Source organism: Excalfactoria chinensis, chromosome 4 (genome assembly GCF_039878825.1).
Source record: "Excalfactoria chinensis isolate bCotChi1 chromosome 4, bCotChi1.hap2, whole genome shotgun sequence".
Taxonomy (NCBI): Eukaryota; Metazoa; Chordata; class Aves; order Galliformes; family Phasianidae; genus Excalfactoria; species Excalfactoria chinensis.
In genome coordinates this window covers 3,067,529-3,092,311 of record NC_092828.1, presented here as the reverse complement: position 1 = coordinate 3,092,311, position 24,783 = coordinate 3,067,529, and positions in this window count along the sequence as shown.

Below are 24,783 nucleotides of genomic sequence, written 5' to 3'. Positions count from 1 at the left end.
AAGCACACCAATCAACAGAAACAAGCTGGTGTCTCAGACTGAAGGGGGATAAATAAATGAAATCAAATTAAAACTAAGCCTCCCACAAAGTTTGACCATTCTCAACTCAAGATCCAAATAAGCAAGAGAAATATTGTGACTTCTTTTTCACAGTTTATTTTCTCCTTCTGCCTAGGTATTGCAAATGTAATTGCTGTAGACTTGTTACCATTCCTCCTAAGTATTTTCTTCCATCTTTGCTGATTGAATGGCATGTTAGGGATTTGATTTTTGGGTTTTTTTTGGGCTGTTTGGTGGGCATATTTTTTTGCTCATGGTAGCATTTGAGTTTATGTAGTTGTACTTTACTCAAAGCCAACAGGAGTCATTCAGTGTTAGAAAATAGATAAACTATGTTCCTTAAATCTACCTTCACGGATAGTATAGGACTTGTCAATCAGATGCCCTGTTATCTGTGAAAGTGCTCTTACTCTGAAACAACACTGTCACAGGCTTTTGCATAACACAGGCAGTCAGTGACAGAGCCATTATCCCACATATCTGAGATCCCTATTTAACGATGGGTTGAATCGCACTTCCAAAAGTGCCAAACCTTTTCCACTGATTACAGAAAGAACCTGGACATAGATGGAATGGTGAGATTTTAGATGCATCTAGACGAAGGGCTTGTCTTTTCTGCACAATCGTAAGGCTTTCTGATTACATTGAAGAACGCTTGGCAGAATGTGTTTGTCCAATCATGTCACATGGGACCAATACAAAACTAAGCTCTCTCCCACAGTGGAGACAAAAACATGTCAGGTTGCAGCATGGATGTTTATCTCAGGTACCATGGGCATCGTTTTCAAATAATGTGTTGCTTTAAGTCATTCTTAAATCACACTGGCAGATGAAATGTCCAGGGTATAAAATGTGAATTGAGACACTCATGGATATTCTCACAGTGAGCAAGAATTTTACTTTCTTTTTTTTCTTTCCCTTCTGCATTAGGTCATGATGTTGTGACAAGAAATACTTCATGTTTATCCGACATGTGAGATCATTACAGAAAAATTTGTTTGGGGTCTCAGTGAAGTGAATGGGACCCTCATCCTCTGCATTGAGTGATGTGAGAAAGCTCTTGAGCAGTTAATTTCAGAAGTATTCAGACCCTTCCAGGTTCCTAAATGAAGAACGTATTACTGAATGCTGTTTAGTGTGGAGTAACTTAGAGAACTGGATGAAATATTCTTAACGTGTTTTTGCTATATGCTCAAACTGAGCTCAAATCTGCACATATCACATGTGGAACCTCCTGTCTGGCCAGTATATTTCTGTCCACTGTGATCACCATGCCCACTGTGACCTAATATTTACAGGTCATTTCAAACAATAACAGTGGTCTGTTTCCTGCCCTGATATGATCACTTTGTACCTAAGTTGTATTACAAATACGCTAGATATTAGTTATGTGTCTCTATCTGATATGAATCTTCTGCTAGTGGCTAGCTGGTATAATTGGATGATATATTACCTTCAAGTGCTGGATATGACAGAAAGATATGTGAGGACTCCAGATAAAAAGACTGCAGTCAGAGCACTTTGAGTAAATGAATGGTTCCTTGAGGACCTTTGCTGGCCAGTATGAGTCAGCTTTCCCAAGAGATAAAAAGCATTTACAAAAGCCACAAACATAAGTACCTTAAGAAGAAAATGTCACACATAAAAGCTTTGGTATGGAAGTGTTTACATTCCATGACCAGAGTGTGGGCTCTTAACTTAATGGGCTGGACAGTCAGAGAGAAGTGCTAGATGTCTCCATGCTTGTGTGGAGTTTCCTGACCTTTCCTCAAACAAAATATCAAAATGTATTTGTGGTGGCTTCTATCTCTTTAATGTGAAATCTGTTAATGATATTCTAACCACAGCTAATAGCAAATGTACAGATAATGTGTCACAGAAGTCCCTTGGCATATAAAGATATCAGAAAAGTGGAAGTACCTTTTATCTATTTGCGATTCATGGCAAAGAAAATCGAACAAGATTAAAACTGAAAGGCAGAACTGATCTTTTTTTCTTGCTTGTTTTCTTTTTCCTTTTCTGAAGGAAAAAAGGAAAGCTGCAGCATGGTAAGTAAATGTTCCACATTGCCTACCTTGAAACTCCTGAGAGCGGTGAGAAGATTTGGAATAAACTGAAAAAGAGAGAGAGAGACACATAAGGGATATGTATCCTTTGCATAAGAACATACTGAAAAGCATTAGCAAGACCTAAGAACCAGGCTTAAGATGGCTGTAATTTCCTTCTTCTAAGTTTTAGCTGTTGTCAGGATATCAAAAGAAGGTGGAAGAGGATAAGCAACTTTAAACTGGATCATTCAGTGAGGCACTGGCACAGGTTGCCCAGAGAGGTGGTGGATGCTCTGCCCCTGGAGATACTCAAGGTCAGTCTGAATGGGGCTCTGCCCACCTGATGGAGCTGTGGGTCTCTGCTCATTGCAGGGGGGTTGGATCAGATGGCCTTTATAGCTCCCTTCTAATTTAAACAATCCTATGATTCCACTCAACTTCTCCAAACGGTTAAGAAAACAGAATGCCTAGATAAATATGTTCCTTCTTGGCAAAAACTAACCATGAATCAGTTGAAATATTTGATTTGCTAAGTAAGACAGGATATCCTCAGAGGATGTTTTGGAAGTACATGGATTCAGTTTTTACAAAATAGAATCAAGGTGAAGAACATAAAAACCAATGAGTTTTAATGACAAAGTTAGATAACTCACTCATGATCTAAATTAATTGAGGCTCAAGATCTCTCAAATGCACCAAATGTCTGGTTATAAAAGAAGTTGCAATTAAGTTTGATCTGGTAAGGTCCTGGTACTAATGAATACAGAAGTTAGCTTGCACCAGTAAGGGGAAAAAAGGGCAATATTTCTCAAGCGATAAACCACTTTACCTACTTTTTGAGTCTAGATGATTGTGATAAAACTGAAGGCTAGAGTAGAATAAAAAGGGGAAATAACAAGGATTGATTAGCTAAAAACACTGCAGGCAATAACACATTTGGCTGATCACAGAATGAAGTACAGAGCAAAGCTTGCTTTGAAAGATAAATCATATAGTAAGAATTATGTTAAACTTTACCTTTTGATAATGTTATCTGACATTCCAAGTCTGTATCGCATTGCTATGCCCTTCCCAGACATTGCCCTTTATGTTGTAGAGTGTCAAATGTCTTTGACAGTCACTGTAAGGGTTTTCCTCTGGCTGCCACCAACAGAAGGGCTGAGCCTGTAAGGAAAATGGAATAAAAGGAAAATTAGACAAACCAGAGCATAGAGTGGAAAAAAAAAAGATAAAAAGAGAAGGACCGAAGTGAGGAGTGACCTTTACCACGTTCATGGGGCTGCAACAGTGCAGGGGTAGGAGGCAGATCCTAAGCAGCTATCAGGTTGATAGATCCAAATGTAGCCTCTCATTCTTCACAAGTATCCCTGAAGGTAGGATCCCTCTATAATTGTTGGAGATACTCTTATGGTGTGAATAACCTCCTGTCTGAAAATGCCCATAGAAGTGATATTTCTCTCTACTAGTTTTGAGGAGAGGTATAGGTATGTGGCACAGTTCAGCATTGAGAAGAAGCACTATTCCATTTGAGGCATGGATCATGAGTTTTTGAATGCAAGTAGTTGCCAATGCTGAAAAACCTGAAAGGACTCAGAGGCATTCAGTGCAGTGTTGAAGTCTCTTTACACACTCCCACTTTGTGAAATGAAGAGTGAAGTGCTACAAGTAGCTACTGGAAGATGACAACCATGTGCTTGGTGAGGAGAAGAAGGGTTCTCTCATCCTGCAAGGACTGGCAGACTCGTTCCAACTAGCAAATATAAGACTATGACAATCTACCACAGAGATAAATATCTGCTCATCTGGGAGGGAGAGGCACTTAGAAGTGGTGGTTCAGAATTGAAGAGGCTCTTGTATGCTGGAGATGCCCATTTTGTGCTATGGCAGGAGAGGACCCACAGAGTTGGAAAGAAACAGTCCTGCATGCACTCTGTGGAGTAATATATGGTTGGTTTGCTCTTCATTGCTATAAAAGAACAAAAATCCACCAAAGTCATGCTTGAGACAATGCTTACTGTAAAGTCAAATACTCAAAGAATACAGAAGAAAGGCATTTATCCCTTTTAGCTGATCTCATCCCAAGGGAGCTGAGAAGACAGAGAGATGCTCAGTGGGCAGCGGACACTGATCTTCGTGTTGTCATGGCTACAATGCTACCCAAGGGAGATGCCTGCATCCACACAAGCTGGATTTACACTGCTGGTCAGAGATTGGCTGACTTCACAGCCTCACTAAAGCCTACAGATAGAAATAAGACTGAACCCTTTAAATGAGCTTGTCTACCACCACTTGAGATCCAAGGTGGTCACAGCCCTAGCTGAGTATCAACCAAGACTGTTCTGAAAACAAACAAAAAGTCATTAACATAAATAAACTGGCCTTTCTACCCCAAATTACTTGAGATACTTATGGAATCATCTGAAAGCTGTATAGATAGCATTAGTGATAACTTTAAAACGAAGTATAGATCAGGAGAAAGTAGAAAAGAAATCCAGACAAGTACAATGCAAAGCAAATATGCTGTGCTAAGTCCCCAAGAAATCCCTCATTTCAATCACTATTTTTCAACATATTCACTGTGCTCACACCCTTTGTTTTTTAATCATTCAGTGAGCATCAGTGAATGGAAATGGGTGTCTTTTTTTCTGCATGGAGGAGCTCAGTGACAAACCTTTGCTTCATGCACACTTCCATGCCAGACACCATTCTGTCAGACTATCCCTCTGCTGCCATCTGTCACACGGCAACAAAATGCAACAGGATGTTGGTGGGAAGATTCAGCCTCTACTGCCATACCATCAAATCCATCTCTGATGTTGCTAGTCAGTGGAACAAAATATGAAGCACTACTTTCGGAGCAGTGAAATATTTAAATATGTATAATTGCATTATATATATATAATCATTACTATTCTTTTCTTCCTCTTTCTTTTCTGCCTTAGGAAATAGCTGTTATCTCAACCTATGAGTTCTACTTCACTTTTTTTTTCTTTCCCAGTCCTTCCGTCTCACTGGGAGCAGAGAGTAAGATGCCTTATGGGTTAAACCACAACACATTCTACAAAGCAAGACATAAAAAGTGATTTCTGGATCCCACACTGAAACCAAGTGGGACAACAGTCTGTGCTAGAAAGACATCTAGAAGAACTCTGGGGAAAAGCTAGGCTTATAGGATTCTTACTTTGTTGTTGTTGTTGCTGTTGTACACGTAACAGTTCTATAAATTGACAATTTTATGTACAGATATTACAGCTTTTTGTGCATTCTGTTCAAAGGGTGAGTGTGAGGGAGGTAGAAATCAATCTGAGATGTTAATTTTAGACTTGAAAATCCAAGTTCATTTTATGTAAACTCCTGAGTGGATTTCTTTATCGTACTGTCAGGAAGTGATGGCAAATGAATGCAAAAATGTATGCTTTTACTGTCAGAACAAAATATAGGCAGCTAGAAGCCTTTGTAAATTATGGTGAGATTTTCATAAAGTTTGGGTCAGACTTTTTTAGAGCACTGTGCTTAGGAGAACAAAATCATACTGTGAATCTTGAGAAAGTACAGCGGAGTATAATTAGGCTTCCCTGGGAATAAAAGGCATATATGCCTAAAAATGTCAGTAGTCAAATGCATTGTGTAGCAGTCCATTATTTGATGATTGAGTGCTTAATTCTATAGGAGAAATACAATTCAGATGCCAACAGGGGAATTAGACTGATCTGCCCTGCTGGAAAAGACCACGGTTCTGTCAGAGATGGTTTTTGTTGGCTGGAAAACTGATGGTTTAAAGGGAATGTGAACACGCTCAAACCCCTATCAAGGGGTCAAAATGGCATTTGCATTTCAGCTTGAATTTTAACTGAAATGATCCACGATTGGGTGTTCCTGGTATTACTATTCAGTTTAATAAATGCTTAAAACAAAACATATAACATTTTAGGAATATCCTTTTAGCCATGGTTCCCATAGGGATGCAAACCAAGCAATAGCATTCCAACAAATAAATAAGAAAAACCTAACAGGCTGATGAAATAAATCCATCTGTGGAAATTTAAAATTCAGTTCTCATCAGAGAACACCGGGAAGGCCAAGATTTTTTGAAAGCCATTAATTGCATTCAGAGCAGAGCACATTCCAAAATGCAGCTTTCTTAAAGGTGTTTCAAGCTGAGCAACTAATACCCAAAGCACCTGCAACTATTAATTGCTTTTCCAAAAGCTAGATTATGAACCGGATTCCTGTATTTGCTCAAAGTTAGGACAGCAGTGTTTGGTCCTTTAATGAGATTTCTGTCTAATGTGACACTTTCCTGAAACACATGTAAGTACTGTATACTTTTCAAAGTAGTACTGAAACTTGTACTGAGTTTGGAAAGCTTCCAGCACTATTTTAGATGCCATCACAGTATAAACAAATCCAACAGTAAAAACCCCTGTTTGCTATTATATATATGTATATATAAAAAACATAAATATAGAGGAAAAATTGTCAGTAAATTGGACCATCTGAGGCTTTTCACTTTCCTCCTGATTTATAGCTATAACGCCCCTGCAAATTTTAAGCTAAAATGAAATCCCTGTAGAATCTTTATCCTTCTTAAACCAAATAATTGTCTTCTGCAGTAATACCAATTTTCCTGTGCCTCTAGGCTTGCAGGCTTTGATAGGAAGTTCTTTGGGATGCTAATTTATTTGGTTGCATTACAGTGAGATAAATCTGTATGCAGCCGTCTGCTGGTAGGACTAAGGAAAGTGTAAGCAAGAAACATTATGAAAACTAAAAACAGGAGGAGGAAATGATAACAGCATGCTCCTCCTGAATGTATGGGAGCAAGATCACTCACTTTGTGTCACCGTGGTAAAGGCTACACAGGACGAAGACAGGGTTAGGAGTGCTCGGAGAGATAGAGTTATTCATGAGCAGTTACTGGTCTCTGGAAATTTGGTACCTCTAAGGCAGATATCTGAACCTTTTCAATGGCTTATATAGAGAAATAATCCCTTCTGGAGGATTTGCTTTTCATCCGAAGGTGGAGGTCTGTGACAGGTAGAAAGTTTTCCTTCAGAAAATAGATGCAGCTTACACCTTTCTCCTATTTCTAGCTAGTTTATGATTGAGTTTTAGTTTGTAAATCATTTAAATATTCTTGTGCATGAAGAAGCTAGCACTAAGACAAAAAAAGGGATGGAACACCTCCCCTACAAAGACAGAAAGAGAGAGCTGAGGCTGTTCAGCCTGGAGAAGAGAAAGCCTCAGGGAGACCTGAAGTAGCCCATCAGTATCTACAGGGGGTCTATAAAAAAGAAGGGGACAGGGCCAGTTGTGCTAGGGCAAGGGGACATGGTTTTGAACTATAAGAGGGGAGATTTAGAGTGGACATAAGGAAGAAGTTGTTTACAATGAGGGTGGTGAAGCACTGGAACATGTTGTCCAGAGAGGTGGTGGATGCCCCATCCCTGGAGATGTTCAAGGTTAGGCAGGACAGGGCTCTGAGCAGCTGATGAAGCTGTGGGTGTCCCTGTTTATTGCAGGGAGTGGGACCAGATGGCCTTTAAGTGTCCCTTCCAACTCAAACCATTCTGTGATTCTATGAAAAAACAAAACAAAACAAAAACAAAAACAGAACAGTTCTGGCTCAGGCTGTTATACCATCTAAATTGTAATCAGTAGGACTCCAGCCCCCATCTGTCCTGAGACTTTTGTCTTCCCACTGACTCCTCAGATACCTCTGAATCTTTCAAGGCTGAAATAGCAGGAACATGGTTCTTTCTTCTTCTTTTACTCTCTGCTGGAGATACAGCTTGATCTGTAAGACTGTGAGTTCTCCAGGTAAAGTTGGTCCTTATTATCTCTGATTTTTTTGGGAGCATTAGATGATCAGTGCACAACTGGAGCATTAATTAGCACATTTCTTAACTTTATCTACAGTACAACATTTCTGCACAACTAAAAAAAATTCCGGGTAGTATTTGTACAATCATCTTTGCTCAATGTGATTACTAACCTTAGACATTTGTCCACAGATGTTGAAAGGACCCTGCTTTTAAATATCTGTCCTTGAGCAACCCAAATGCCACAGATGTCGTGATTCCATGGATTTGCCTACCAAGGATAATTAAATGCTTGAGTCTACCAGTGTCAGACTAGGGCAGTGACACAGACATCCCTGTTCTTGATTGAGTGACGTACAGCTATAGCAGTATAAGAAGGAAAATGTCTGCTTCAACAAGACTAATCAACAGCCAAATCCTTAAAAACAGGCATCCAACTGGTAGCACTGAATGGATTGGCTCTGATTATTCCTTTTAAAGAGAAGTTTATGGTTCACAAAATGGGGATTTATTTGTTTGCTTGTTTTGATAATACCATTCATCTACTATTTATGCACTTTGTTCCAACTAAACAAAGGAGGTCCAGGCTGTAAATCTTCAGCCTACAGAGTTTTCTTTGGTTTTGGATGCAATTGCAGCAACTTTATAGTTCATTCAGCAACCTTATTGTTCATCTGCAGACATTTCGGAAATAAGTCATAGTTCCTAGAACTCTGCAGGCTGTGCAAAATCACATTTTTTAAGGTGTATTAGTCTCAAGAAACCAGTATTTCAAAATCTTTATTAACCACAGGTAGTTGCTGCTCCAGTAGCCCTACTGAGTTCTTCTTTCCTTTTGCTAAGCAACAAGGCAATTAACTTGACCTGTGTCCCTGAAAATTTAAGTCAGATCTTCAGCAGTTAATTACAGCAAAATGACAGCAGCATTACACTTAAGGCTGTGCTGCTTTCTTTTCACTGGGGGTGATAATGTTTTCTGAAAACTTGCATGCACTGAATTAGAGGATCAATTTGAAATGGTTATTTTAATCTGTGCAATGACTAAAGTTTCTAGGACAGTTTGAAGGTAAAAGAGAAATCTCTGATGTATTAAGGCAGAAAAAATACTTAAATGATCAGTCTAGGTGACAACCAGATCGTTAGGCAGCCAGATTATAGGCCATCTTTTGTGCTAATTTTCCCTGTATGAAAGCCCAATAATTTTTTTTCCATGGTAGCTTAATTAATAAAGGGTATTATTTCCGATATGATGCAAAGTGACACTCTTCATACATTGCTTAAGGTTCTCCACTACATTTCTGCACTACTCAATGGTCTTCATGAATCCCTACCAAACTGGGATATTCTACGATTCTATGATTTTAACATTAAAAATAACAACTTTCTATGTATTATCTCCTTCATGAATGATTCATGGCTCAAATAAGTCTCTTTGGAATCTTCCTCTTGATGCACATCATACAGTGTGGCATTTGCTGTTATTTGGATTCTGTAGCATGTCTATTTGCTCTACTTGCCCCACCACTGGCAAAATGAAAGCAGTAAGTAGTTTTAGTAAAATGTGTTCTCATCTGAGGTATCAGGTACATATTCTCACTCATTAAAAGAAGAAATCAATATTTCCTAGGACTGGTGGCTTATTAAGTCATAAATTGCATAGTTGGCTTGCTTTGAACAGATATTAATAAAATATGCAATGACTTTTCCTCCTTGGAATGTACCTATAAATTGATCTATGCATAAATGTGCTGCTGCAGTTACAGACCATCACATACATAAGGAATTTCTTGCCCTTTCATTGATGTAATCATAGGGTTGTTGCTACTTAGTCTACAGGAAATACAGCTCAGCTTTACATGTTTGAGTTTTGGTTGCCTGTGGTTCTTCAAGGACCAAAATTATGGATCACTGTGCATTTGGCTTTTAAGCAGAAATTTAGCTACACCTGTGTAACTTGAGGATAAGTCAAGGAAAACCACTTTTTAACCACTTCAGCACATCTGTATCATATAAGTTCATACTAATGCAATTCAGATGCCAGCAATGCAGTTACATCAGTGTAGAGACCTAATGCAGAGGAAAAGCTCTTTACCTCTGGAAATCATTGATCCTTGGAGAAAACAATGTTAAAATATCACATATAGGACGTTGTTTTCTCTGTTATAGGTAGTACTTCTTATTAGATTTTAGCTCTTCTTGAAATATTCCAGAGAAGGACGTACCATTAATACAGACGATAAAACTTCCAATTTCTTTCTCTTAAGCCAACAGGCAGCTTAGCCATGCAGGGAATGAGCTGGATCACAGAGCAGATCCTAAAAGATACGAGTTAGGTGCCACCACTTCAAATAAAAGATTGCCTTCTGTTTTCCTATTAGTTCAGGTTCTAGGCACTGGGCTGTAAGATCAGAGGACACCAACTTAGAAATGAAGAGGTCCTTTCCAAAGAAAACCTCTTAAAGAGCTGTTTTTCCACTCTTACATATGGATTCACTATCATACCCTCTTCCAACCTCCTTCCTATCACTTTTTCAAAGGGTTGTTACAATTTATTTGGCACACCAGCAAAATGGAAATGCCCAGAGGCTCAGTTCTCTGCTTATGATTTCTTTGGTAAACATGGTTGTGTGGTCTTTTCTCCATCGATGTGAAGCATGAGTGCTTCTGACTGTGTTATTTCAGGGTTTCTGGAACCCTAAAATAGTTAGTTTCTGAAAATAAAATATGTAAAGAATATTTTACAGGGGGAAATGAATTCACAACAAATGTCAGGCTCTTAAAGGCAGTGCATAAGGAGCACTAGAGCTTTGCCTTCTTTGCTCTCCAAAGTACACAAAGCTACATGGCTGCACTCATAGTTTAAAACTAGGGCTATCACTGTTTGTGAAGTTCTAGAAAGAAAGAAAATCTACCTACTGGTCTTTCATCTGTTCTTCAGAATGGATTCAGCTCCTTGGGGTTTTTCTGTTGATATATATACATACATACATATATATATGTTATAGATTTGACAATAAAAAATATAAACTATGTATACAGTATATATCTATAAACTATATACATAGTATATACAACATACATCTCTACATAAACCTATTATGGGAAGGAAAGGCAACTGACCCTGTCAAGACCAAAGTGTTATTGCTTGAGAATACAACTAATGCAATAGAGATGAACTATTTTTCATTTCTATGACTTCCCTCCTCCCCCCCCCAAAAAAATCTTGAAGAATGGGGATTCTGCCATTAACTGAATTCAGTCCTTCTTCAGTCATATTTGCATTCATTATTGACTCCCCAGGAAGACATCGCTATGCAATCTTTGACCTACAAAAGCAGCCTATGACTTTCAGACTTGTTAGTCAATCCCAACCAAATTGGAAGGGCAGGAAATTCAGAGAAAGTTCAGTATCAGCAAGAGTGGTGAAATCTGTAGTTGGGTAAAGGAGATGAAGAGAATTAGCACCCTCTAAATTAAAAGAGAGGAAGAAGTAACATTAGCCAGTTCACTTGGTGGCAGATGGCCAGCCATGCAGGTAGCAGCCTATGAAGTGGCACACGCAGCTCTGAAATAGGCATAACACACATTGCTTCTCGCTCAGCAAGACAACGAAAATCACACAGAGAGGCATAGACTTAGATCTGTGGAAGCAGTTTTCATTAGTTTTTGTGTTCACAGAAAACCTTCTTTCATCTTCTCTTTGTGCTGATCCGTTTTCATCCAGAAGAAGTTACTGAACTCACAAAGGAGAAACCAGGTGAAATTGGAGAAACTTAAGTTAGGTGATGCAAGAAAGCCTTCTAGCCTGAAATGTTGTGAAATTATGGAAAAAAAAAAAAAATACATCGATCAATAGTGATATATAAAGCGAACTCCGAAGTGACCTATGCCAGTGGATGATAGAAATTGATCTGTGGTTTTTTTGGTGGTGCACTGAGGCCATGCAGCTTCAGTAATATGTAGTAACTTATAAGAAATGTTTTAAACATTTCTGATCAGATCTATGGCATTGAATTTCAGAAAAAGGTAGCTAGAAGTGTAGCAAGTTAATTGAATAAGTCAGTAATCATGAAATCATTTGCTTAGCTCTAATGATTTCTATTCCCATTATGCATATGATTGACAGGGAGGGGAGGTTTCAAATGCAGTGAGTGAGAGTATTACAATAGACAGCACCTGAGAAAGGCAAGACATGGTAACTATCACACACTTATACTTTAGCTGTTCACCTCTGGAGATACGATTTTCAATCTCTTTTTTATCACAACAGGGAAGAGGTGTGAGGAGAAAAAGAGTAAAACTGGAGGCTGCTGTTATAGTCATTGTACAGCATGCATCCCCTAAGCAGTAGCTGCTCAGTGCCCTCCCTTGTACCCAAAGATCAGTCCCATCAGAGACTCCGAGCCTGATCCCCCTTATGTGTTCCCAATAACAGTTACTCTCAGTTGTCACTAGTGTGAGGGAGGAATATCAGCTGCTCTCTGTACATAGTCTCTCTGCATAGTCCCTTGTGAGACTCCAACAAGGGACAGTGTATCAAAGAGGATTGTATCTGACTCAGCTCTTTTAAAAGAGCTGCTTAGTTTCCTAGAAAAGTGGGAAGCTTGCCTAATCCATAATGACCCAAATCGTTTTGCAATACGTTCTTTTAAGTGCGTTTGGCCATGTAGTCTCTCACTGACAAAATCCCTTGATTTTCTAGGGGTGCAGAGGAAGATTAGTGCATAAAAGAACATCTGTCTCCCTGCTGCTGACAAGCTAAAAGATGGTGTGTTGGCTCTTCCTTTCTTTTTTTAACTTTCTGTGGAGCAGGTTGCAACCCTCCCAGTCTGGAAGTAACAAGCATTTGTTATCACTGTGCAGCACCAGCCTGCAAGTAGCCTTTCCTTTTCCTGAGATTGGCTGCATTGGGATGATCACCTGGCTGCTCAATGGACTCACCTGTGTGTGAGCTTCTGGAGCCACTGATACCTGTGAGACACAGACTCATATACCATACATTGCTGTCTTGGTTTCAAGACTGGATATAATCACGTCTCTTTCTACTTCTGAGGGCCTTCCAGAAGGAAAACATTCCTTTCCAATTACTGATGAAGTCATTTGGGAAACAAGTAAGACACGTGCCAGAGGTAGTAAACCAGATACTTAGATATTGTTTCCTCTGATGCGGCTAGCTCTGTGTAACGAGAAGCAGAGAACTGTTTGATTTTTATTATTGCTTGCACAAGTGTAGCATTTGGAGCCTAGGGCCCTTCAGTGCTAAGCTCTTTGCAAACTCAAAATAATAACCACTTCCCATCTTGGGGAGCTGTAGTGTAAATATGTGAGCCAGGGAAAGAAAATTAAGACATCTATCACTGTTGCAAGGGTTGTAAAACAGGCGTGGAGACGCTGATCAATCTGCCCAGAATAACATGTATACGATTCAAGAGTGGTGATGCATTGGAACAGGCTGCCCGTGGAGGTGGTCAGGAACCATGGAGATGTGGCACTGAGGTTATGGGCATGGTGGGGGTGGGTTGGGGTTGGAGTTGGGGATGTTTGAGGTCTTTTTGGACTTCAGTTATTCTATGATTTTATGATGAGTGGTAGGAGAAACATTCAAGAATTTTCTCTTTTCTCTTAACCACATTATTTCTCTGCAGCTTTCCAGTTGAGTTTGCTCACATCCTTGCACCCCAGGCAGGTTCTTACACTTGTGTCATGAGAATATAAATTGATTTGATAATTTTGGCATTTACAACAGACAGATACAGAAGGGCAATCCATAACTGTGGGTTTATCTGTCCTTGCGTTTGAGTGTCTTATGCAAAATATACCTGTTTATCCCCCTCCTTGCCTCACATGCACTGGACTAGTGTCCTACTGAGTTGATAATTAATAGTTGTGAAAGTGGCATGCTGTCCTCTGGGAAGGATACTTTCTAAATGTAAAGTGTAGCATTATATTTTGGAGATTTGAGCTTTGCATATGTCACTGGATCAGCTGCTGCTTCTTCCAGATAGGCTTATCTAGATACTTACAGAACTAAAAAAATTGCATATGTGGTCTGCATATCCTATCAGTCACATTCAAATACTTGTTTCTGAAGATGTTTTTGTTTTTTTTTCTTGGAAATAAAATTCAGATTCTTGCTCTTCCCCTTCCATGAGTGACTTTTGGACACCTCGGTTATCAGCACGTCCATTTCCCTGTCCATAACATGTGGATAATAAGATATGACTATGCACAGTGTGAAATTGAAATCCCTTAACTTAATCACAGTGTCTACCTGCAGATCTCTGTAGCGTTCACATCCCTGCTGGGTCAGTCAAGGTAAGAGTAATTCTAATATGTCCTTCTTGGCCTAATTATTCTAAGAATAAGAAATTATTCTAAGAATTTTAAGTCTTCATAGAATCAAAATTCTTCATAGAATCAAAGGGAATGTTTTAAATAGCAAAAGGAAGACAAGTGCACGAAAGAAGAATGCAGCCATGCTGAACCAGGTCCTTAGCAATCTGATCTATCTGTAGATGTCCCAGGCAGGGGATCTGGACAAGATGACCTTTATAAGACCCTTCCAACACAATCAATTCTATGATTCTGTGAAATGTTCTGCTCTTTCCTAGATGCAGAAGTGAAGTACCTCCAGTGTTGGGTTTTACACCTGGGGTTCTCAGTTCCCACAGCTGATAAGAAAAACACCTTCTGTGGCAGATTCTGTTTCCCAGGAGAAGCTAGCTTTCATCAAACCAGAGCTAGGAGGGTTTCTGTTTTCCACCATGCAATGCAATGCTGTGTCAGAGCTCCCTTCACACCAGATGGTGTAAATTGCTTGTGAAAGCATCAGTCACAAGGCCATGATGTTGCAACTTCAGTGCTTTTTCTCACAGCTTCTTGAGCTCAAACTCAGCACTGAGTTATTCAGCTCACTGGCTGCCTATTTCCGTGCAGGTTACCATTAACAAAAGGCTGTTAGAATGGCTGTGTTGTTCAGACCAGGAGTCCTCCTTGCATTCAGGCTGCAGTCAGCACTGGATAACTGGGAACAGCATAGGAACAGGCATGGATGTCATCCTTCTTCCTCAGAGGATATATATCAAATTGTGGCTTAGAGCTGTGCTAAATAAGGGCTGTTTTTTCTTGTTTAACTTGCCTCAATGGAAAGCATTTTTTTTCCTATGAATTTCTTCTAGTCTTTTATGTATTTATATAAATTTGGAAGATCTTATGGCAAAGATATTGGACTGTTACACTTTGATTCATTTTTCCCCTGCTCTTTCAGGCTGAGCGTTTCACAGCTGCTCTTTAAATACTTGGTCTAACAAGTGGAAGAAACTTTCTGCCGTCCACAGATGATAGATGAAGTGAAATGACCCTTCTCTATGCTGAGAAATCCATACTCATTTACAGATAATATAATCCAGCTTCTTGTGGTCAGGAAGGAGGAGATGCTGAGGTTTAAATGCTTGCTGACAAGTGTGTGAAATGAACAGGTTTGATTTATAGTCCTCAAATTACTTGCACGCTTCTTAACCTGTTTGGTAGAGTGAGTTCAAGACCATTTCTGACAATTTGGCTGCCCATTTTTTATCTACAAAATTATTGCACTGTCGTGTGCTCTCCTTCCTCAGGGGCTGCACTTCCACCACTCTTTTTTAAGTAGTAAAATTCATTATTACTGTGGAGTGGGCAGAATCAGAGGAACGTATGGGAAAATTTGTGACTCCCTACCAATCCAGGAGGGGCTGCACTACCTCTTACATGGTCTTTCCTTCCTTGCTAGCAAGTTATAAAAAAGATTATGGAGAAGGATACTGAAGGAGACTCATCATTTTGTATCTGCAACAAGGCAATACTCTAGTTGGCATCAGTCAATCTTTATGTTTTACATGTGAGATCAACAAAAGAGGCACAAAAGGAGACCCAGAAAACGTGGAAGTGGAAAGCATGTTGTCTTGGGGCTCTTTTTTTATTCTTAGTATAGTATGAGCCTGCAAGATGACTAGAATACCTACAGAAAGGATGGATGAAGAGTTTAGGCACTAGCTGATGTTAATGTTCAATACTCCTCTGCATAGCCTAAGGCAAATTATTCAGTAAGATGTGGACCACGCCAAGCAAATCCATGTTATGTGAATGACCATCAGGTTGTCTATGAAGTCTTCACAGGCAATGCAGAACTACATAAAGAAGGCTGGACAAAGGGAAAGCTGGTGAAGAGTTCTGAAACTAGGTTATTTCTGTTTAATATGGTGGAAATATGGATATTTCCACATCAGACTCCTTTGCTGGGCATAAATAATACTGGAGGGACAGAAAGCAAGTTCCTAAATTCAGTGCATATAATAAGCTGTGTTTTTCAGATTCCTAAGCTCTAGAGATACTATATTATTTTTAATAATTAAAAAAATAAATAAATAATAAAGAATCCTTAGGCATTCAAATGTTTCCAGTTTTGACTTTTTTTCTTTTTTTTTTTTTTTAATCTTAAGGACTGTTGAAGTCCTTGGGAGAGCGTAGTCTGTAAATATACCTATTAATTACTGCATGTTTGGGCTGATATCTCTTTCCAAAGAGCCTTGTGAAAGGAAAGCTTTTGCACCAGATAATGTCATGTTTCACTCTTTAAACCTACCATACTTGTATTGTTGAAGTCAAGGAGCACATCTGAGGTTTAGAGTGGGAAAGTAATTCTATTGGATATGCTCTTACTAAGAGAAATCATCCAGCTACAAGGCAGTGAAGCATCTTCTGGGGCAGAGTAGTGCAAAGCACTTCATCTTTTAAAAGGGGTCAGAGAGCAAGTTGCCATTAGTGGAGGTATTACACAAACGTACAGAACACAAGCTAATGTGCCCTTTAATTTTCCTCGTTTTAAATATATGATCTAGAAGAAAATATGGAAAAATCACGCTACCTTCTACCACGAAATTATTTAGAAAAGGATATAGCTCAAGTTTTGTCTCAAATAAAAACTCAGACTTTCTCATCAAAGTGCAGCTCTCTGGCAAAGTGAATACTCCAGGAGGTCAAATGCATTACCAGTCAATGCTGTATCACTTCCAATGGCCAGAATGAAGGATTAACGAAGATGACTTGACATTTATCTAGATTCTTGTTCTGCTAATAGAGTTTATAAAATTGCTCCATGAATAATTTATGCTGGGTAATTCACAGATGGAAAGATTCATCATCTTCCTATAAGTAGAAGGGAAGAGGGAGGATGGGAAGTCAAGCAGAAAAAATGATCTCTAGCTCCATAATACCCTTATCAGTGGAAAGTGAGGTTAAGACTTCATGGTTTAGGGTCATGGTTACTTCCATTATGAAGAAGTTTTAATTATGAACAAGGTTATAGCCTTCATTCCACTTTTGGAGGTGTTTGGAGTAATTAGTGAAATAGATTGCAGCCGGTGTCCTTATTTGTGGTTGGAGAGGTTGAGCATAAGAATGAGATGGTAGGGACCAATTCATGTTCCAGATAACAGCTGGCAGGATCAGCCATTCACTGTCCTCTTCAATTCATGGAAAGAGTAACAATAACCTGTCACTCGTGCTCTTTTAAGTTGTTCTTAAATCTCACAGATAATTATGAGAGACACTTGCAGAAAAAAAAAAATGAGTTGGCCACAGATAGCATTAATGAGGTTGATTCCTTCTGGTGGCCATAGCACTCTGACTTGGTTTGGAAAGCACTGTGGTTTTTTTCTCACTATAGTTATGGGATCACAAATCCAGCACAGCTTTCAGAAAGATGTGCCTAAATTATTTACTAATGCCTTTGTGAAGATCACAGTCCTTTGTAAACTCAAGAATCAGACTAGAATAATTATCTTTTTAATCAGAACTTCTCAAACCAATTAGGTAAAGCAAAGAAAGATTGATAAGTTTTTGAACAAGGTGCTGTGTCCCTTCATCCCCTTTTGGTTTCAGTCTACTCAGAAGTTTTCTGGTGGTGCAACAAATTCTGTGCAGTTTCTTTGTTCTCTTCAGCAGGCTTCCAGTCTTGACCTGCAGTCTTCTTGCTAAGCTCTATGGCTCTGTTCTTTCCCCCATTTTCCACATCCTGTACTGTTGAAACCTTCTTGAGATGGTCAATAGACTTAGGAGAACAGCTCCTTTTCCCTCAACAAATTTTCATCTGACCCACTGAATTTAAAAAAGAATTTGGCACATGTTACGGCTTCAACAAACGACATATCTTTTGCCATAATAAATCAGCTGCAAAATCTCATTCAAGTTGATATGGCATGAAAATGGGCTGTTTCAGTGATCATCAAAATTCTACATTCTCCATAGCTGAGTCATTTTATACTTCAATGCAGTATGACCATGTTCTTAAACCAGCTGTTCCCACCTCTCCATTCTTTTCTACATTGGATTTGGTAAAATTCTTCCTGCTTTCAATGGAAGAAAAATTTCATCTCTTGATTTATTCTTTACTCAGTAAAGAACTTGCACTCATCTTGGTAAACAGGGAGAGACGTAACCAAGCTGGTGTGAAGAACTCAGATCAAATTCCCTTTGGCTGTACAGAAGGGCTAAGTCTTCTGGGATGTGAAGTCAGGACATATACTTCCCATAATAGTCTGCTACAACCTTTGTTAAGAGGACTTGAGCATGCCTTGATTTTAGTGACACAAAGTGTGTGGAGTTCTCATCAATATAATGATACTTGCATACTTTTTTATGGATGCCCCATCCCTGGAAGTGCTCAAGGCCAGGTTTGGATGGTGCCCTGGGCAGGCTGTTCTGCTGGGGGACAAACAGCCCACAGAAGGGAAGCTGAAATTAGGTGATCTTTAAGGTCCCTTCTGTCCTAAGCCATTCTGTGATTGTATGATTCTTCTCTGCTACGGCCATGAGATCTCAAGGGAGAACAGCAATAATGCTACTAAAAGAGACATTACAGGAGTTCCATAAAGGGGGAGATCATCAAGTGGGTTGTAGAAACGGATTGGTCATGAGTAGAAGATGTCAGTACTTCTAAAAAAGGGAGGAAGAAACACAGCACAGAAAAAGGTAAACCATGTTCTATACAAAACATTCAGAATTACATGGTTTCTAGGAGTGATAATTAATTAGGAACTGGTCTCCTTTTTCAGAACATGGGGGTACAGAGCCCTCCCCATGGTTCTTTGTACTGCTTCAGCCAGCTGAAGCTCTGTCTCTTTGTATATTCAGACAGTGGGTGAGACTGTCTGTCTGCATACATAACAAGGTCTGGCAGATGAAGATCCACAGGGATGTTTTTGTGGAGTGCCAGCTATTTAGGACAATCCTTTCTTCAAAATGGGAAAAACAAGTCAGCATGGAACAAACTCAAAATGTCTCTGGGATCACAAAAACCTCTCATCTCCTGGAGGATTTGGTGGCAATGCATGTTTCTTATCGTGCTAGACCACCAACATGAGCAAGATGAAATGCCATGCTGACCATCCTCAGGAGGCTGAGACTTCTTTCACTTTGTTGGATGAGTTGTATTCCAAGAAAGGTTTCCATACTGTACCTCTGCCACTGTGATACTGTATCCAAAGCAGGTTTTATTGCTTTTCTGTAAACTGATGCTTGAATTTTAACAGGAGGTAATTTCTAATGCGAGTCTGTGTGACTGAATGTAACAGGAACAGGAATTCATTTTCCACTGGAGAGAGAAATTATGGACATACAGGAATGAAAGCAATAAATTCAGTGAAAATGAATGAGACAATGGAATATGTTCACTTCATGCCCCTTGCTGAATAAAAAAATTATATATTGCTAATTTGCTGCAACAGAATGAAAACCAATGAAGAAATGAGAGACCATATTGCCTAAACTGGAGAAACAGTTTCCTAGTCTCAGCTACCAAAGCACTGCCTTTGGATGCAGGAATCACATATTTCACCTCTATTTTTGCTTTGTTGTGTAGGGAGAACACATCTCATCCTTTTATCTTTCTTCAGTTCATTACATTGGACACAGCTACTCTGTTACTACTTTTCCAACCTGCTAGTCTATTCTGGGAGTAAATATTAGGAGATGGGTATCCCACCTCTGGTGTGAACACAAACTGGGGCTCCTTCAACAGGAGAACTTCTGTGAGCTATAGACTTGGAATAAGTAGCATGTGGATGCAAAATGAAGACTCCAGACTCCAGGGAATAATGATGTGTCTGGGGATGCACTGCCAAGTCTGAGTGGGACTCACTAAATCACTGATTCGTTTTCACTAAGGCAGGGAAGAAGAGTGAGTTTAGCGGACACAACAGTTAATAATTGAACCTTATGGTAGGTTAAAGCTTAATTAGCAACATCAGATGGAACTGCATCAACAGGAAGCATTGAGCGCACTCTTTTCCTCACGGGAAAAAGAGTGCCAGATCCTTTGGGAGAGCTGGGCTGAAACCTCCTCAAGCAAAAGAATGAGCTGGATGCTGTAAGCCCTGGATCATTGGTTAACAGCTGCTGTGGCAAATTTCAGACTATGATTCTCCTCTGTCTTTAAGCAGTTCTCAACTTTCCTCCATCAAGGAAACATCCATGATATTGTTCCTTCTTTTTTTTTCTTTTTTTTTTTCTTTTTTTTTTTTTTTCCTTTTTTCTTTGTTTTTTTAAGCAGCTCTTTAGTAAATAAACAGCACCACAGCAATCACAGCAGTTTGCTCATTTCCACATTGAGGAAGTGGAATTCATCTAATAGTCACTGCAGTACAATAGTTCCCCTTGAAGCAGTCCCAGGAGGCTCTCTTTATCTGGGAGAGGGTAATGGAATATTCACACCTAATCACCACGGCATAGAAATACAGTTCTTTAAAGGGGAAAATCAATTTTCCCTTATTATTTAAAATACTAATAATGTACTTTGCTGAGGCTAAGCAGTTAGATAATATTATACGTTTAGTGCTGATGATCAGGAGCAGAGAGTCTGAAAAGGGAGGCAGACAAAAGCAGATATACTGCAGGGTTAAGTAATAGTAACTGCAATTAAAAAGCACTTCATTCAAAATAATAAGAATAATGAAGAGAAGAATTACTTCACTCTCCCTTCCCTTCAGTTCCATACATAGTTGTTTCAGTTAGGATTTGTTTCTACCATTTCAGTGCAATGGAAAAGTGTCGATCCCTCAGGTTAAAGATCTGTATCACCATCATTTCTGACATTACCAGGGCTTTTATCAGTCAGTGGTATCTGCTTAGATCAGTAGCAAACAGACAACTGCTCGACACCCACCTGTCTCTTTTCCCCTTGCCCTACACCTACCTTAGCTTTGTCTTCTGAGTCACTGCATTGGCATCAGTCCTGTCTCTTGGGAGCCTCCACATATATTCGTGCAGGTCTTTCTATGTATGCATGTGTTTATTTATTTATTAAAAGTCCATTGCCCTACTCAGTGAGTTCACCTGTAGAAGAGGATAGATAACCAATACAATTGATTTCTTCAATACAGACTTTGCCACTTAAGAACCTTTGTTAGATCTCTTTTTTTTTTCCCCCTACAATCACTCCATTGGTTTTCCTGCTTTCATTCCCTCTCTCTGTTCTTCTGTTTCTTTTTCTTCCTTCCTTCCTCTTATTCTCCCTCTGCTTCAAGGTCAGAATGAAAACTCCTGATCTGGGATAATGCGAACAAATCTAACATTCTGTATAACTGTCTCCTTAGCAGAAATCAGATGAAAATCATGATGCCTAATGATTCTGTCTATGTATACCTGAAATATGTGTGATTATTGGATATATAAGGAGTCTATTTCATCTTCAAATAGGAAAGCCATGAGGTATGACTTGATGACCACTCTGTACACACTCCTGAAGCAGCTGGGTCAGAAGGTGTGGGGTGGAGAAATAATGTCCCTCCCAAGATCTGATTTGTGACTGCCTAAGGAACCTAAACTTTCATAAGTCTGTGAGTCCCAATTAGATTTAAACCAGAGTCCCGAGGGAATTGGATGACATAGTCACCAAGCCACTCTTAAACTGAAGTCATGGTGATCAGGTCAATGCCCTGGTGACTGGAAAAAAAGGAAATATAGCAGTGATTATTAAGAAGGATAGAAAGGATGAGCCTGTGGGAACCAACAAATTCTTAGACTCACCTCAGTGCCAGGGAGGGTCATAGAAAAGTTCCTCCTGGAAACTATGTTAAGGCACATGGAAAAGGTGATGGCTTCACCAAGGACAAGTCCTGCATGCCCAACATAGTGTCCTTCTATGCTGGCATAACTGTATCAGTGGAAAAGGGAAGAACCACAGATGTGGTATATATGAAGTTTAGTAAGGCCTTGTACATGGTTCCCAAAACGTCCTCTCAAATGGGTAAGATATGGACTTGATGGGTGGAGGAATGGTTCAGTGGGTGAGAACGTAGCCTCAGGGTTGTACCCAGAGAATGGCAGTCAGTGTCTGGATGGATATTTGTGATGAGTGGTGTCTATCAGGGATCAGTACTGAGACTGGTGCTCTTTAATATCTTCATCACTGAAATCAGTAGTTGGATCAAGTGCATCCTCAGCAAGTTTGAAGCAACGACAACAAGTTTTGTGGTGTGGCTGACACACTCGATGCACAAAATGTCATTCAGAGAGATCTAGACAGGCTCAAGAAGTGTGCCCAGGTGAACCTCGTGAGGTTCAACAAAGCCTGGGTCTTGCACCTGGGTCATGGCAACCTCTGCTATCAGTATAAGCTGGGAGATGAAAGGACTAAATACAGTTGTGCCATAAAAGACATGAGGATACTGGTGGATGGTAACTGGGCATACTCTTTAGAAGGGCCTGTCATGACAGGACAAGGGAAATTGTTTCAAAATAAAAGAGAGAAAATTTAGATGATTTATTAAAAGAATGTTGTACTGCCTAAAGTGAGCATAATCCTAAAATACTTAAACACACAACAGTTTCTGGAGAGTTCCTTGTAAGAACAACATCTCAGAATACTATTTAGTGGAAGAAAACAATTATTCACAGATTGCTAGTTTTGTTTTCTAGCAAACAGTGAGTAAAATTAATATTGCCATATCACTTTGCTGGTGTTTATAAGCTTCCACTCCTTTAAAAAAGCCAACCTTCCTAGGACACATGAATTGAAAAGGCATAATTTTAATTGGCTTGTAGCTAATTAAAAATTGTGACATTCAGAATGTGGCTGGAACACAGCATAAAAAAGTAATTACTGAACAATAATTTATGTCGCGGACAAGTGCCGAAATGTGAGTGTGTTCTGGCAAATATAGTGTATGAAAAACCAACTTGAACTAGGCTCTGGTATGCAGCGGGGACCCTGCACGCTTCTCCTGGACAATAGTGGTGGATGTATTTTAATTACAGATAAGTTTCAAGCAAGCTTCTGCCTTTGAGACAGTGGTGATCTCTGTCTTCCTGGCAAGCATGGTGTGATGAATGATGTTGGATTCCAAGGGGGAACATTCTGCATGGTTTCTTGCTCTTTGGTGTTCTGCTTTGCAAACTGCTTGGTCTCCCTGAATGCATCTACTGAGTAAATAAACACATTTTCCTTGAACAATATTCATCGGTATAGGCCATGCAAAATGCAAAAAAGGACTGGAAAATCCTTCATACCTTTTAGGATTAAGTCTTGGGTGTGATGCCTTCCTATGTCAATAACTGCAAATCAGGAGGTCCATCAATTTTGTACAGTCCCTTCTCATCTGAGCTATCTGTATCATTATAGCTATTTATGTAGGTCACTATAGTTATTTTTTGCATTGCCATAACTCCTCTGAGAACAGATATGGTGCAGAAATGAAGTACCTGCACAAAGCTGGTGGCAGAGTTGGCTGCAGAGGAGCTAAAAGGAAGCAGGAAAGATGAAGGAAGAAGAAGAGAACTGTCTGGAAAAGAGGCAGAACAAGGTTAATCTTACTTATTTGGTATCAAATAAGTGCAATAGAAAGGAATAATTTTAAGGAGGATTTTGTTCAAAAGTTAGGGATCAGGAGTCTCTCTGTGTGTGGGTCATCATAACCAAGATTTCCAAATAGACGATGAAATGATGTACTACTCTATGAGCTGATTAAGTTAAATGTTTTTCAGTGTTGACCTTCTACCCTTCTGCTTTTGAAATGATATCTATGTATTGCAAAGAATTAATTATTTTTCATTCTTAGCTATGAATATTGGCTAGTAATACTGTAGAGATTAAAGATTTTTGGTATTTCCATTTAAAATCTTTTTATAAATTACCCCAGATTCATAATATAGAAGTTTAAATGGACTCCATGCTGAACTCAGCAATCCTTTTTTTTAAAAAAAAATTAAGAATATCTATCTGGCTACTTTTCAAGGAGAATCATGCAAGGAAAAGGAAAAGAGGGAGAAAAGGAAAACAAAATGTACTAGTACTGTTAGATTTATCGCTTTTACTATAATATCTTTGGCTTATGTAAATTTAAATGAATTATTTTTTCAGCCCATTAATCTATAATATAGAATAAAGTCCTCTTTGTACTTAATTAAAAATGGATAGATTGATACATAAAGGATGAGAAGTGCTCACTGTTGGCCTAACTGCTCAGATTGAAGTCAGTGGTGATCTTCCCCCTGAATTCATAAAGAACAGAGTAGAGCAAAAATCAAGCATTTCTGAAAACTGTACCCAAATGGAGTGTGGGAAGGGATCACTTTCAAAGTATTACAAGCCATTTAACATTGTGGTTTCTATTAAATTTATTTCTTTTTTGACTAAAAGTGGCTTACTCTTTTTAAAATATATATTCCATAGAGGTTTTGTGGACTTAAAAGGGTTCTCTTAAGCTGTTGTGGTTTGGTTTAATAATTCAGATTGGTGAGAAGGAGAAGGCATTTAAAGCATATGCAAAGAGAACGGGAGAAGCAACAAGTAGTGGAGCTTGGAAGCTGAAATAAAACAT